General features: G+C 37.7%; 1 protein-coding gene across 2 annotated transcripts in view; it reads right to left on the bottom strand.

The window, feature by feature from the left end:
- The window catches only part of Nt5c3a (5'-nucleotidase, cytosolic IIIA), a 57,220-nt gene that overhangs the window by 30,761 nt on the left and 9,882 nt on the right, over positions 1-16,577 (bottom strand). The gene's annotated exons all lie outside the window — the stretch shown is intronic.

Below are 16,577 nucleotides of genomic sequence, written 5' to 3'. Positions count from 1 at the left end.
CAGAAGCAAAGACAAAAACCACTTGATCATCTCAATAGATGCAGAAAAAGCCTTTTTAAGATCCAACACCATTTCATGATAAAACCTCTAAGAAAACTAGGAATAGAAGGAAAGTACCTCAACATTATAAAAGCTATATATGACAAACCTACAGCCAGCATTATACTTAACTGTGAAAAACTGAAACCATTCCCTCTAAAATCAGGAACTAGACAAGGATGCCCACTATCTCTACTCCTATTCAACAGAGTACTGAATTCCTAGCCGAGCAATTAGGCAAGAAAAAGGATAAAGGAATACAAATAGGTAAAGAAACTGTCAAAATATCCCTATTTGCATACGATATGATCCTATACCTTAAAGACCCCAAAAATTCTACTCAGAAGCTCCTAGACACCATCAATAGCTATAGCAAGGTAGCAGGATATAAAATCAACATAGAAAAATCATTAGCATTTCTATATATGCAATAATGAACAAACTGAGAAAGAATATATGAAAACAATTCCATTTACAATAGCCTCAAAAAAAAATCAAATACCTAGGTGTAAACTTAACAAAGGATGTGAATGACCTCTACAAGGAAAACTATAAACTTCTGAAGAAAGAGATTGAGGATGACTACAGAAAGTGGAGAGATCTCCCATGCTCATGGATTGGTAGAATCAACATAGTAAAAATGTCTATACTCCCAAAAGTAATCTACATGTTTAATGTAATTCCCATCAAAATTCCAATGACATTCATTAAAGAGACTGAAAAATCTACCGTGAAATTTATATGGAAACACAAGAGGCCATGAATAGCCAAGGCAATACTCAGTCAAAAGAATAATGCTGGAGGTATCACGATACCCGACTTCAAACTATATTACAAAGCAATAACAATAAAAACAGCATGGTACTGGCACAAAAATAGACATGAAGACCAGTGGAACAGAATAGAGGACCCAGATATGAAGCCACACAACTGTAACCAACTTGTCTTTGACAAAGGCACTAAAAATTCAATGGAAAAAAGACAGCCTCTTCAACAAAAACTGCTGGGAAAACTGGTTACCAGTCTGCAAAAAACTGAAACTAGATCCATGTATATCACCCTACACCAATATTAACTCAAAATGGATCGAAGATCTTAATATCAGACCCCAAACTCTAAAGTTGGTACAGGAAAGAGTAGGAAATACTCTGGAATTAATAGGTATAGGCAAGAACTTTCTCAGTGGAACCCCAGCAGCACAGCAACTAAGAGACAGCATAGATAAATGGGACTTCATAAAACTAAAAAGCTTCTGCTAAACAAAAGAAATGGTCTCTAAACTGAAGTGACCACCCACAGAGTGGGAGAAAATATTTGCCAGCTACACATCAAAGGACTGATTACCAGAATATATAGGGAACTTAAAAAACTGAATTAATGAACCAATAAAGAAATGGGTAAGTGAACTAAACAGAACTTTCTCAAAAGAAGAAACTCAAATGGCCAAAAAACACATGAAAAAATGCTCACCATCTCTAGCAATAAAGGAAATGCAAATTAAAACCACACTAAAATTCCACCTCACCCCTGTTAGAATAGCCATCACTAGCAACACCACTAACAACAGGTGTTGGCGAGGATGCGGGGAAAAAGGAACCCTTTTACACTGCTGGTGGGAACGTAAACTAGTACAACCACTCAAGAAAAAATATTTGGAGGCTACTTAAAAAGCTAAACATTGATCTACCATATGATCCAGCAATACCACTCTTGGTATTCTTTTGGTACCCAAAAGAATGTGACACAGGTTACTCCAGAGACACCTGCACACCCATGTTTATTGCAGCAATATTCACAATAGCCAAGTTATGGAAACAGCCACGATTCCCCAGCACTGAGGAATGGATTAAGAAAATGTGGTATCTATACACAATGGAATTTTATGCAGCCATGAAGAACGAAATGTTATCATTCGCTGGTAAAAGGATGGAATTGAAGAACATCATTCTGAGTGAGGTTAGCCTGGCCCAAAAGACCAAAAATCGTATGTTCTCCCTCATATGTGGACATTACATCGAGGGCAAACACAACAAGGGGATTGGACTTTGATAACATGATAAAGCGAGAGCACACAAGAGAGGGGTGAGGATAGGTAAGACACCTGAAAAACTAGATAGCATTTGTTGCCCTCAACACACAGAAACTAAAGCAGATACTTTAAAACAACTGAGTCCAATAGGAGAAGGGAACCAGGAACTAGAGAAAAGGTTAGTTCAAGAAGAATTAACTTAGAAGGTAACACACATGCACAGGAAATAACTGTATAGTTATCCTTATCTCAACTAGTAAATACCTTGGTCCTTCCTATTATTGCTTATACTCTCTCTTCAACAAAATTAGATATAAGGGCAAAATAGTTTCTGCTGGGTAGCAAGGGGTAAGGGTGGGTGCGGGGGGGAAAGGGGGAGAAATTACCCAAACATTGTATGCATATATGAATAAAATAAAAATTAAAAAAAAAAGAAAAAAAGAATAAGTAATAGAGGGGGTGGGTATGATCAAAGCACGATATATGTAGAAATATCACAAGGAAACTCCTTGTTTTTGTACAATTAATATATACAATAAAAAATTTTTAGAAATCTCCTGAACCTAAACCAACCAAACAAAAACATTTAATAAATGTGAGATTGGCCTCCAAGATCTTCTCCAAAAAAACCCTTTAGCCTCAGGCTAACGAGGCGGGGTATGTGTGGGGAGAGAGGACACACAGACAAATTCCAATAGTGGCCATTGTACATCATATCTAACTAGTACTCCTCAAAACTATCCATGTCATCCAAAGAAGGAAAGATTGAGAAACTCAAACAAGAAGAGCCTAAGGAAATAAGAAAATTAAAAGTAATGTGGTATCCTATATGGGATCCTGAAGCAGAAAAAAAGGACATTAAGTTAAATTAAAGGAAGTCTAGATAATCCACATACTTTAGTTAATAATATACCAATAATACTGGCTCATTAATTGTGGTGTTATATTAATGTAAGATGTTAATAACGTGGGGGATAATTATAGGTATTCTGTACTATCATTGCAATTTTTCTGTAAATCTAGAAATACTCTATAAATAAATGCTTTGAAAAAAAGTTAATATAGAATCAGACATGGTGGTGCATGCTATAATCCCAGCATGCAGGAGGCTGAGACAGGAGGACTGAGAGCCTGGAGAACCTGTCTCAAAAAACAAAAAGAAAAAACACCAAACATACCTAATTTCACATATAAGTACAGATGAAAAAGGCTTAAATAGCCCAATAACAAACTAAATTGAATAATAAAATAGTTAACATGACTAAATCAAATACAGTCAAAAAACCAATAAGTTATCAGAGAGGAATAAAAGAATCACAGGTGCCTGTATTTTCTTCATTCTCTTTCAGTATTTTAAGTCATGTTTATAAAAGTAAAGCGAAAATAATCTACCTTTTTTTTAAATTTTCTATGTAACAGCCATCCTCCTTATTCTATGACTGGGAGGGGAAACTAATCAGTAAATTATACAAACTAATTAACAATACACTATTTTCTTCTACTGTGGCTATAGACTGAAGTCATGATGTGTTACTGAGGAGTCGTGCAAATTAAGCTCTATAAAACATTCTACAGGTTTATTACATTATTTTAGAGACATTTAAAGATCTGAAACTCAGCTTTTCATTTAGGCTGCTCAAAAGTGAGGGTAAGAGGTGTGGCTCAGTGTTAAAACACTTGCCTAGCATACACAACACCCTGGGTTTAATCCCCAGCCACACACACAAAGTAGAACAAAAAACCTATTTCCAATATACTGTTATGATTTTAAAGGGCCCTTGCAAATCAAGAAAATGAATCCAGGGCTAGGATAGGTCAGTAGTGGAGTGCTTTCCTAGCACGTAGAAGGGTACAGCACCACCCAAAAAAAAGTAAAACAAAAACCAAGACAAGACCCCCACCCACCCAACCTGAGTCACATGACTGGAAATCCCTAAGTGTGGACCACCTGAGTTATTAGAGGAGATTCCACAGTGAGTGTAACATATATGGAAGCTTTATGCTTCAGAGTAACTCCCTTCCCATACAATTTTAGCGAAATTAAATTTCAGTAGCTCAAAGTGAAATGATTATATGCCAAGTCTGCAAGAGGGGATCTTTTTAACCACCTTCAGCTAGTATGGCTGGCACTAGGACTACGCCTGGTTTTCCAGGGTGCTAGGTGCTCAAGTTAAATACTGCTGCTCGAAATAACACTAGCATCTCCCTAACATGCCACCTTTTTAAACTTTAAAAAAGACAAATTTATCCCAGCTACTCAGGACACTGAGTAAGGAGAATCCAAAGTTCAAGGCCAGCTTGAGCAACAGAGCAAGACACCATCTTGAAAATAATTTTTAAAAGATGTAAGGTATAATGAATCATTCTACTTTACCTCTAAATTTGATGGCTCAAATGTAGAATTGTTTAGATATAAATTTTAATGTATTATTTAATTGAACCTAGTATAGGAGAACATCATGTCTAGAAGAAAGTTAAAACAAGAGAGAATAACAGAATTACTGCTTATTGAATAATTACTATATGGTAAACATTGTCTGCTACTTTATGTATATTATCTCTTTTTTACTTAATCTTGGAAGGCACTTAGAAGATTACAGTTTGTGCTCTTCAAAACAATAATTATTTAAAACACCAAGTGAAATCAAATACAAACAGTAAGAGAGAATATATATATATGTATATACATAAATAGGTTTTTTCTTTTTTTTTGAGACAGTTTTCACTATGTAGCCCAGGATGGCCTCAAACTCACCATCCTCCTGCCTCTCTTTCCTGAATACTGTAACACATTCTTACTATAAAACTCTGAAGGAAACAGGGCAGGAGTGTAGGTGAATCAGGTGAAACTGATGTTTAGAAAAGTTAAGTATTTCACCTGAGTATAAACCATTACAATATGGCTGACCTGAGATTCAAACCAAGGACTCATCCACTACTAAACTCCCAAACACAACCTCCTTCCCTTAAAGAACTGTCTAGTGTTCAAACCATGGATTATTAGCACTTGTTCAAGAAGGTACCCTATTTCATTAATAAATTAGCCACAATGGTTAAACACACAATAATCATGGAATGCTATTTTTCCTTATCCTACCAAAATTAGGAACATGTGACAAATCAATCCCCTCCTACAAATAGATGAGATGAACCTCAGCATCCATAGGGAATTGGTTCCAGATCTCCCCAAATACTAAAATCTTAGGATGTTCAAACCCCTTATATAAAATGGCATAGTATTTTCATATAAAATATGTATACCCTCCTCGGTTTTTGTTTGTTTGTTTTCAGTACTGGCATTTGAAGTCAGGGTCTACACTTGCTAGGCAGGTGCTCTACCACTTAAGCCATGGCCCCAACTCTTCCGGTTACTTTGAATCATCTCCAGATTACTTACCTTATAAGTAATGTAAATATTATTTAACAGTTGTATTGTTCAGGGCATAATGCCAAGAAAAAAGTCTACATGTTCAGTACAGATGCAATTTTTTTTCAATCCTTTGTTCCAAGGATGTGCAACCCATGGATATAGAGGGCAAACGAAAGGAAGGGAGGAAGGGAAGGAGGGAAGGAGAAAGGAAGGAAGGAAAGAAGGAAGGGAGGAAGGAAGACAGTTGTGCATAAAACAAAATAGAGTATCTCACTTGGAGAGACATAAAATTTTAAGATCTGCTGGGCGCTAGTGGCTTGTGCCTATATTTCTAGCTACTCAGGAGGCAGGGATTAGGAGGATCATGGTTTGAAGTAAGTCTGAGTGAATAGTTCAAAAATATCCAACACACACACACAAAAAGGGCTGGTGGAGTGGCTCAAGTGGTAGAGCACCTGCCTAGCATGTGTGAGGCCCTGAGTTCAGACCCCAGCACCACTAAAAAAAAAAAATTAAGATCCATGCTAGGGATGTAGCTCAGTGGTAAGAGTTCTTGCCTAACATGTGCAGGGTCTATGGTTCCATCCCCAGCATCAAAAATAGATAGATAGATAGATAGATAGATAGATAGATAGATAAAAATAAACCCTTGTGGTGTGGGTCAAGTGGTAGAATGTTTGCCTACTGAGTTCAAACATCACTACCATCAAAATAAATATACAGTCACAACTACTAAAGTTACCCAAAGGAGGCAACTTTACCCAAAAGCTTTAGAGACCCAGAATCAGATTGAAGGCTGTTGACTCTACTTACTAGAAGGTTCTTATACAAGTTAACAGAAATTATGATAACCACCAGCTAGGCTATGTTAAGGACGAATTAAAGCAAATATGATCATAAGTACACGACCTCAAAATTAACCAAAAGGAATCAATTTGTTTGCTTTCTAATTCTAGTTCCAGTCTAACTAACATCAGTGAGTTTCTATTTTGCAACATTTCAACAAGCTATAGAACTTGGGGGTTCTCGATTCATCTTTGTTACTCATTAATTTTCTTAGAAATCTAGACAGATGGACAAACTGATCTTTGTTCATGGGGAAGACTTCATAGAATATGATGGTTTTGATTTTAGGATTCTTTGCTTTATTTTTGAGATGGTGTCTCCTTATGCTGTCCAGACTATTCATAAAACCCATAGGCTTACGTGTTCCTCCTGTCTCAAGTCTCCCAAGTAGCTGGGAGTACTGGTGTGCATCACCACACCTGGTTTAGATTATGGTGTTTTTCATCCTTTCCCCAATCTAAGTCCTGACTGGTAGGGCTCTTGAAGTAAGGTAAATGAGAGAAAGGACTATGCTGTGAGGAGGCTGAGAAGATGCAATGGCAGCAGGAAGGATCTTGCAGGCACCACTGTCTGCTTCCACCTACTTATGAGGAACTTGCCAAACAAATTAAGCAACCCCTGATCAATTGCTGAACAATTTTGTATCTTCCTCATTCTAGAAGATACACCTTATTTTTAGATTAATGGTTTGAGCAACTCAGAGTTACTATAAGGAAGAAAAGAACATAACACTAGAAAGGTAATTTTGAAAAGTAGCTTGGTACCATGGAAAGAAAAGTCTGCCACCTGCTGATAGAAAAACTGAACTGAATAGATTTCCCTGACTGCCATTAAAAACTGTCGGGTAAGGTTTTTAACACTGAATTTCAAATAAATGGCTAGACTGAAGACATAAATTACACAGCTTAATTTATTTTTTGGTGTTAGTGGCGATTTGAACTCGGGGCCTCCAGTTTGCTAGGCAGGCACACTATCACTTGGGCTATGCCCCCCAACCCTTATGCTTTGGGTTATTTTTCAGATAGGGCCTTTTGCTTTTTGCCCCAGCCAGACTCAGATGGACAGTGATCCTCCTACTTAATGCCTCCAGAGTAGCTGGAATTACAGGCCTGAGCCACCATACACAGCCCACAACATCCCAGCCAACCCAGCACTATGGAGGATGAGGTGGGAGGATCCGAGTTTGGGGCCAAACCAGGTTACATAGCAAACCCTTACCTCAACAGCTGGAGATGTGGCTCAGCAGCAGAGCACTTGCCTAGCATGCTCAAGTCCCTAGGTTGAATTCCCAGCATTGAAAAACAGGGAAAGTGGTAGGGCTAGAAGACCCTATCGCAAAACAATAAATAAATAAATAAGAATTAGGAGAGCTCAGTGGTAGCTCAAGGTCCTGGTTTGATCCTCAACACTGAAAAAAAAATTATTTTATATATATTAATTTAGTAACTTAAAATAACATGCTAACTAAATTACTTTAAAAATGAAAATGGTAAATATGGAAATTATTTAGCATAAAATTATACAGTGAACATTTAAACTACTATGAAAATTAAGGATAAACTAAAACACTTTGCAAATCTAAAGCCACCTTTAAAAAAAAAGAGTCCTATAGATTTCACCTCCACAATCTCTTCTGTCTTCTCCTCTGCTGCTCCCACAAGCAGGTAAAGACTTCATTGCCTTTACTTTTAAATTTTTTATTGGCATATATTCAATTGTACAGAATAAGGGATTTCATCATGGTATTTCCATACATGCATATAATAGACTTTATCACCCTCTTTATTACTCTTTCTTATACACTCCCCTCTTCCTTATCTCTTTTCCTTTCCCTTGTAGTCCCTCCCTTGTTACTTCCATGACCTTGGATTTTTTACTTTCATGACCTTGTCTTTTTGAATCTGGCTTATTTCACTTAACACGATGATCTCCTGTGCCATTCATTTTCCTGCAAATGACATAATTCCCATTCTTCTTAATGGCTAAGAAACTCCATTGTGTATATATAACCACATTTCTTTATCCATTCATCTGTTGACAAGCACCTGCGTTGATTCTATAATTTAGCTAATGTGAATAGTAAAATGATACACATGGGTGTGCATGCTTTTGTTCATATACCCAGAAGTAGTCATAGGGGAGTTCTATTTTTAATTTTTTATGGCAGCTAGGCTAATTTACATTCCCACCAGCATTTATTTGTTTTCTTAATGACAAGTCATTCTAAATGGAGTGAAATGGAATCTCAAAGTAGTTTTGACTTGCATTTGCCTGATGGCTAAAAATGTTGAACATTTTTTTCATGTATTTATGAACAAGACTTCATTACCTTCAATCCAAGCTTATTTTATTTCTTGCTCCCTACCTCCAGATTCTAATAATGCTTGTTCAGGTAAACCACCAGTTTAATGGACCTAAAATGAAATCTGGATTCTATTAGTTACTTATTTTTAAAAAACACAAAGCCTATTCAGCAAATTAACAAATACACTTATAAAGATGTCCTACTATGTGATCCTAACACACCTTTAAAAATCTGGTTGCTTTTAAAACTCTGGTTTTTAAAGAGTAAAGCCAGGTGTGGTGGTACACACCTATACTGTAATTCCACATCCCAGCTGTAATTCCAACTACTCAGGAGGCTGCAGCAGGAGGATGGGGAAGAGGATGGAGAGTTCAGGGCCAGACCCGGCAACTTAGCAAGACCTTATCTTAAAAAAAATACAGAGCTGGCAGAGTGGCTCAAGCAGTAATAGTGCCTGCCAAGCAAGTGTAAGGCCGAATTCAAACACCAGTGCCACCAAAAAAAAAAAAAAAAGCAACAAAACATGCTCATGATATTTCAAACAGTAGGAAATATTAAAGGAAGAAAAGGCTGCTGTCTGTCTTCACAGTTTCATTCTTCCAAGTCCACTATTACCATTAACAAGTATAAACCCCTTCTAGTACAATTTTCCAGAACTCTACAATGAGAACATTATAACCATACACACGTGCATACACACAAATACCCTGCAAATTGCTTTTGTTCCCCTAGTCACTAACTCTTGAACTTTAAAAAAATGTTAATTTATACAGATTTATACTTTTTTATTTTTATAAGCTGCACAATATTTCATGATACAAATGTATCATGATTTATTTACCAATATATGCTGACTTCAATAGAGTAAATCAAAGCATCCATTTTTCTACATCATCACTCTGCTTTCTCTTTCATACAGCAATTGTCTGGCAGCCCAAGTTTTGACTGTGAGCAAGTAGCCAGGAAGTTTTGTGGCATGTAAAACGTATTTTGCTGAGAATTTGAAATGTTTACTATGGTGGCTCTCGGATGTTATTGTGAATCAGAATCACCTGGAGGGCTTGTTGAAACACACTGCTGCCCAGCTGTGGTAGTACATGACTGTAATCCTGTAACCTGAAGGAGAGGAGGAGGCTGAAGCAAGAGGAAGCCAGCCTGGGTTACACAATAAGATTGTCTCAAAAAACAAAAACAGCCAGCACCAGTGGCTTACACCTGTAACCCTAACTACTGGGGGTGGGGTGAGGGGCAGCCTGGGCAACAAAACCAAGACCCTATCTCAAAAATACTCAACACAAAGGGCTGGTGGAGTAGCTCAAGTGGCAGAGCACCTGCTTAGCAAGCATGAGGCCCTGAGTTCAAATCCTAGTACCACACACACAAAAAAAAGTGCTGGGCCCACCCACAGGGTTTCATTCAGCTTGTCTCTGGGAGGGGGCTAGCTAATTTGCATATCCAACAAGTTCCTACATGAAGCTGTTACAACAACCATAGGTGTAAAACACTAGCATGTGGTCCTCTATTTCAAAATCAGGTTCCCTCCTTCTCCAGTTGTCATGGTTTATATAACAAGTTTTTATGAGCATAGGCAGGTTGAAAAACACTGCTCTGTTAAGGGAAATCATACCAACCTAATCAACCATTCCTAATCCTTCATTCTCTAATCCAACTACAGAAACAGGACCTAAGGATATGAAGGCTTTTAGTCAGAAAAGTTTTTGGATAAAATTTAAATGTTAGTAACTCGTTCAAAAGTGGCTCTGTTATGTAGATGAATTTATAGAAAAAGTAAGAAAAATAATAAAACTATAATTGTTTCAGGAAGTAGCTATCTCTAGCTAACATGCAAACAACTCAGTAGATAAGAGATCAAACTTTTCACTGAAGTTGAAAATGTGGTTAGCTTGTGGCAGGAGAATAATACACAGGAAACTGACAAATGTACTTTGAAAGAACCAAGTCATAAAGCCTGCTACAAACATTTCCATATTTGCAAATTTGAGGATTCAAGATGATCCCGGAAGGCTAGGGATGGAGTTCAGTGGAGAAGCACTTGCCTGGGCTCAATCTCCAGTTCAGTAAACAAAATAAAATAAAAAAGATTTTGGATATATCCTGGGTCAATATGAAGAGTTTAATATATTTCCTTTATCTTACAATATATTTTATTCAAACTGGGCCAAGCAAGATTATTACCCCTCAAATACCTCACACATGCTAGGCAAGAGCTCTACCACCAAGGTAGACTCCCACATTTCCAGGCCAGGACTCTACCTTTGAAGCTAGCTAAGATACATAATTAGAAGACTAGCTTCCAAATCTCACTAGTATGTATAGAGGCCGTAGCCATGTCTCAAGAAGTACTTAAAAACTAGGTATTTCAGTTCTAAATGAATCTATCTTTACTCTTGGTACAGACGGAAAACATTCTGAGCTTGTGTTCTCTAGTGCTAACTAACAGACCCCTTTCTTAATAATGGAACCTCAGTTTTGTTGAAGCGTGGCAAGGTGCTCAACCAAAAAAACAACTCCTCAGCTTTACTTCCATTATGATGGCCATGTAACACCGCTCTCTCCAATGACATGTGAGCAGAAAATTCTACTTCACTGAAATAGGTTTTCTCTTTCCTGCTTCCTCCTTTCTGCCAGTAAGTGACAGCCATCTTGTGACCATGAGAAAAACCAAGAAAATTTCAGGTTGGGGCGTAGCTCAGTGGTAACGACATGCTTAGGATGTGTACAGCCCTGGGTTCAATCCCAGCACCAACCAAGAAAACAGAAAAACCCCAAGGAAATTTCGAAGTCTTTTGCCTTAATATCGTTGTACCCTCTAATTATCACTGTAGCTTTTTGGGCTTCTCATTCCATTACAAAAATAAAATTTGTATAGTTTCTGGAAGCCACTGTTTCTGGGTTTGTTTCTCTCAGTAAAGGGCAACTAACTAAAATAAATAAATAAAAAAGCAAGGAAATATGTATCCATCCAGACTCATAAGGAGCACTCCCAACAGACAACACCAAATACTGTAGACATTGACAGATTATGAGAAACCAGAAAATGCCAAAGAAGCTCAGAGCAAGAGTTTCACAAGACAAATCACAAGTTCCAGAGAGGTACTAAAAGGTCATAAATCTGAGCACTGATATAAATTAGATAGAAGCCGAGATACAGGTACTTAAAAAGTCTACATGATAGTGCTGACTTACTGAAGCAGTTGTTTAAATCTTGTCACCCCCACCCCGTTCTAAATGTAGACTCAGCCATGGTGCTGAGACCCCTGATAGTACCCAGGGCGTATCTGATGTGATCTTAAAGGTAGAAGAAGGGAAACTGTTTTTGCTAGCAGTTTATTGACTAAAAAGAAAAATGTAAGTTAAAAAAAGAGAAAAAAGCACCAGCTATTTAGGGAGTCATCGCTGATACTGAGAATAAAGCACAAATAGTTGAAATATTTTAAAATTAGAAATGACAATTCTAATTGCTTGATAAAGTTCTAGTGACAGTTCCCTCTCCCTCTCCTGTTGTCCAAATGACTTCCTACTACTGTTACTCTTTAGCAGATAATTTTAAACTACGCAATTGTTCCGGTTTGTGCCTACGTTTTACTTATTGGATAGATGCCCCTATTTCGAGGACATTTAATAAAGGACATGAAGAAGTAAAAGAGAGATAGTTTTCTATTAGAGAAAAATAAGAAACTTGCTAATAAAAAAAATTAGAATAAAGAGCCAGGTGTACTGGTGCACACCTGCAATCCCAGGACTCAGGAGATGAAGGTAGGAGGATTACAAGTTCCAGACTAGACTGGGCTATAGTAAGACCCTCTCTCCAAAAAAAACCACAAAGAAAAACAAAAAGGCCGCCTGTGTTTTCCAACCCTTGCTTTCTTGTCTCCTCTGGAACACAAGGAGAATAATCAACTGATTATTCTCTCTTCTGGCTTCTTACATCTTTAATCATTGGCTTTTCACTGCTTCTCTGCCAGCCAACATGCTTATGTGCCAACTGTTCCAAAACAAAACAAAACGTAATCATCTAGGCTCCACACAGCTATTTTCTCTACTCAAAAGCCACTTTCCAGTTTTCTTCACCTCACTGCTTTTCCAGTGAATGCTGGAATAGCAGCTCAGTCCCATTCTGACCTTGAAGGGAACTGGCACTGCTGCTCCCCCAATCCCCGAAGCATTTCCTGTTATTCTGCCTCTGACAGCTTTCTGTTTTCCTTACTAAAAAAAACACTCTTTCAAGGCTGCCACTGCCAAGTTTTCCTCCTGCTGTGAAATCATGGAGGAGAAACATACCTATCTGATACTACTGTTGGCAGGCTAGACATTTGGGAAGATATCTAGACACAATTTATCTTCACAGTTCCAGGGTAACATTTTCAATGCTAATAGTGACAAGAAGTAATCTATACGTTGGTAACCACGGGCGAGACAGTTTTCTAAGCACTTTACCTGTATTAACTAATTCATGGCATTTTGGCTTGGTTATTAGTCCACATACTTCCTGCTTCCTCTCCTGGTTGCTGTTCGAACCGGCCCTTCTTCACTCTCTTCCCTATCTTCATTAATAACATAGCCAGAATCAGTGTTTACCTGAGAACTTTAAAATCAATCCTCCCTGTAATTAATCCTGTTGTTTAATAATTATAAATAAACTCTCTAACACAGCAATTATGTTCCAAGCACTGTTGTCTCATTTAACCTTCACAATTAACCTATGCAGTAGGTACTATTATCATCTCCCAATTTAATAGATGAAAAAATGGAAACTCAGAGGTTAAATAATTTGCCCAAGGTCACAAAGTTTTGCTGCCACAAAGTTGTGTTGATTTTATCTCGATTCCTTATTTCCATCCCTACTGCTAAGTGGCCTCAATCATCTTTCACAAAGCATACTGTTACATCCTCCTACATGACTTCTCAGGATCCCCCCTTACAACCCACTTTGGAGAAATTATCTTCAAAGAACAGAGTTGTGATTATGCAACTATTCAGTTTAAAAACCTTTCTTGTTAGGATCAATGCCCAGGACCCAAAAAAACACAAAAAAAAACCTTCTATGACTCCTTGCTGCCTTCAAAATAAAGGGTAAAATCTTTAAAATGGCTTTGTGAGATTTCTCTACAATTTGGTTTCCTTATCCACATTCCCTATCTCTCCAACCCCCCACACATATCCTTCTTTTAAATAAAAATTTTTATTAAGATATATTCATTGTACAGGGGTGATTCATTGTGACAATTTCAAATAGGCTTATAATGGTTAGATCAACCCCCACTGTCTCTCTCCCTCGACCCCCTCCCTATCCCACTTAAAGCAATTGCAAGAGGTTTCATTGTTCTATTTCATATAAGTATATGAAGTCCATCCACCATATATCCTCACCTTAATCTCCTTCATTCACCCTCCCCCTCCCACAAGTTACCTCCCCCCCCCACTGTACCTATTTAACACTCCTGTCTTGTTATTAATATTTAAGTCAAGGTTCAAAGGGGTTTCTCAATGTATCCCCGCTGTGAGTACACTTTACTTTGGTCCATTCAATCCCTTCCATTATTCTCCCATATCCCTTCCCTGACCATTTTTCAAAAGCTTCTAATATATATCCTTATATCATCTTCCTTCACAGGTGTTATGTTTTATGGTATTACGGATGCTCTATCATTTTTTTTCCCTCCTTCCCCAAGTTCCATAGAGTAGTTTCACTACTACAAATATGTTCTACATCTGAGTTTGTATATGAGCATGCTTGCTTTTGTGTATATGTTTATCATTTAGATCTACCTTCCACATATGAGAGAAAACATGCAGCCTTTGTCTTTCTAAGCCTGCCTTACTTCACTTAACATGATGTCCTCCAATTGCATCCATTTACCTTCAAACCATGTCACTACTCATTATGGCTGAGTAAAACTCCATTGTGTATATATACCACATTGTCTTGATCCATTCATCAGTTGTAGGGCATCTGGGTTGTTTCCATAGCTTGGCTATTGTGACTAGTGCTGTGATGAACATTGGTATATAGGTGTCTCTATTCTTCTTGCAGTCACATTACTACTTGTTCCATGCCTGTACTCATGTTCCTCCTCCTGCCCACAGATGTTAACTCACTAAGGGCTCTTTGCTTAACTTCCACAATTCTGTAGCATGACGTATGTTCTGAGCAGGATTAAGATTCACAGCACTTCCTGCTTATTTCTATTGAGTACTGGCCCTCTAGCGGTAGAACACGCATGGGGCAAGGCCTGGGATTCAATCCCCAGCACCAGAATACAAACATACGTATGTACATACATACATACATACATACATACAAGCACTGGCTCTGGCACTAAAAGATCAGGTTACATAAACTCTTGGGAGCCTCATTTCTGTATCTGTAAATGCAAAAGGGTGGGCAGAATAGGTTGTGGTACTAATTGTACCTGTCTCATAGAGCACGCAAAGCACTAGGCCACAGTTTAGACAACATATTAAATACTCTAAAAGCACTAACCATTGCTATTATGATTGTTTTGCTTATGTCATTTGCCTAACTAAATTATACTGTGATATGGATTTTTGTGAGTTCTTTTTTTTTGGGGGGGGGAGAGGGGTTGATGGGAATTAAACCCAGGGCCTCAAACACATCAAGCACATGCTCAGCAGATTTTCATATTTCAATCAGCTTTATAGTCACCTTTAATGAATTTACTAATTTGAACACGTTTTCAATTGGTTCCTTAGGATTTTCTAGGTAGACAATAACCTTGTTGCTAACCAGGAAGCTTAGTCTCTTCCTTACAAATATATATGTATAGTTCTTTCTTTCTTTTTCTTTCAATGCTGAAAGCTGAACTCAGGGCCTTATGCATGCTAGGCAAGCACACTACCACTGAGCCACACTCCTAGTCCTTTCTTTTATATTAATTCTACTTAATTTCTGGAAGACTTTGTCATTCTTCACATTCTATCGGACATAAGCAAGGTGTCAAATGCATATTAGGCCCTCAGCATATTATACAATCCAGTTCCCACACTCTGTTGTAAAAGAAGAATCTGATAAGTGTGTGTGCATGTGAGTATGTGTATACATATATATATATATGTATGTGTGTGAGTGTATATATATATATATATATATATATATATATATATATATATATATATATATATATAGTTTGAATTCAGGATCTTCACCTTGAGCCACTCTGCCAGCCCTTTTTAGTGTGATGAGTTTTTTTCGAGATAGGGTCTTTCGGAACTATTTGCCAGGGCTGGCTTAGAACTACAATCCTCCTGATCTCAGCCTCCTAAGTAGCTAGGATTACAGGCATGAGCTACCGGTGCCCAGCTTGACATGTGTATTTTAAGGCAAGCTTCTCAAATGAGTTCAAACTTATTTTGAGATCTACTGATATAAATGGCTTCCAAAAAATGAAACACTTTATAACTTTTGTTCTCATTACAGACAAAATGCATCTAATTTTCTAAATGTTGATAAAGTGAGAGTTTTAAGAATAGTAAACACCAGGATTGGGAATGAAGCTTTGAGGTAGAATGCTTGCCTAGCATGTATAGGGCCCTAGGTTCAATCCGTAGCACAGCAAAAAAAAGTAAATAAATAAATCTTAAAATTTTAAAACTTATTTTAAATTAAGGGCTGAGAATAAGCAGGTTGCCAAAGGAAATGCACTGTCCACATGAGGGATGCAGTGAAGGACAAGACAATCGACTTCAAGTATCTTTCATGAAGCTGTACCTCAGTGGTACAGCATGTGCTTTACATGTGTGAGATCTTGTGTTCTACCACCAGCATCACAAAAACAAACAATCACATAGGTCCAAGGGCACAAATTGTTGAATAAGAACTATCTTATTTATTTTCTCCATGTAGTCTCCTTCCCCCTGCATCAAAGACCCAACAGTCCAAAGCAAGAGCTTATGGGCCAAAGAGGAATAGCAGGAAAGAGAAGTTGACTATGACCTCGTCTCCCACT

Source organism: Castor canadensis, chromosome 2, assembly GCF_047511655.1.
Source record: "Castor canadensis chromosome 2, mCasCan1.hap1v2, whole genome shotgun sequence".
NCBI classification, from domain to species: domain Eukaryota; kingdom Metazoa; phylum Chordata; class Mammalia; order Rodentia; family Castoridae; genus Castor; species Castor canadensis.
The sequence above is the reverse complement of the archived record's forward strand: the minus strand, read 5'-3'. Positions and strand labels throughout refer to the sequence as shown.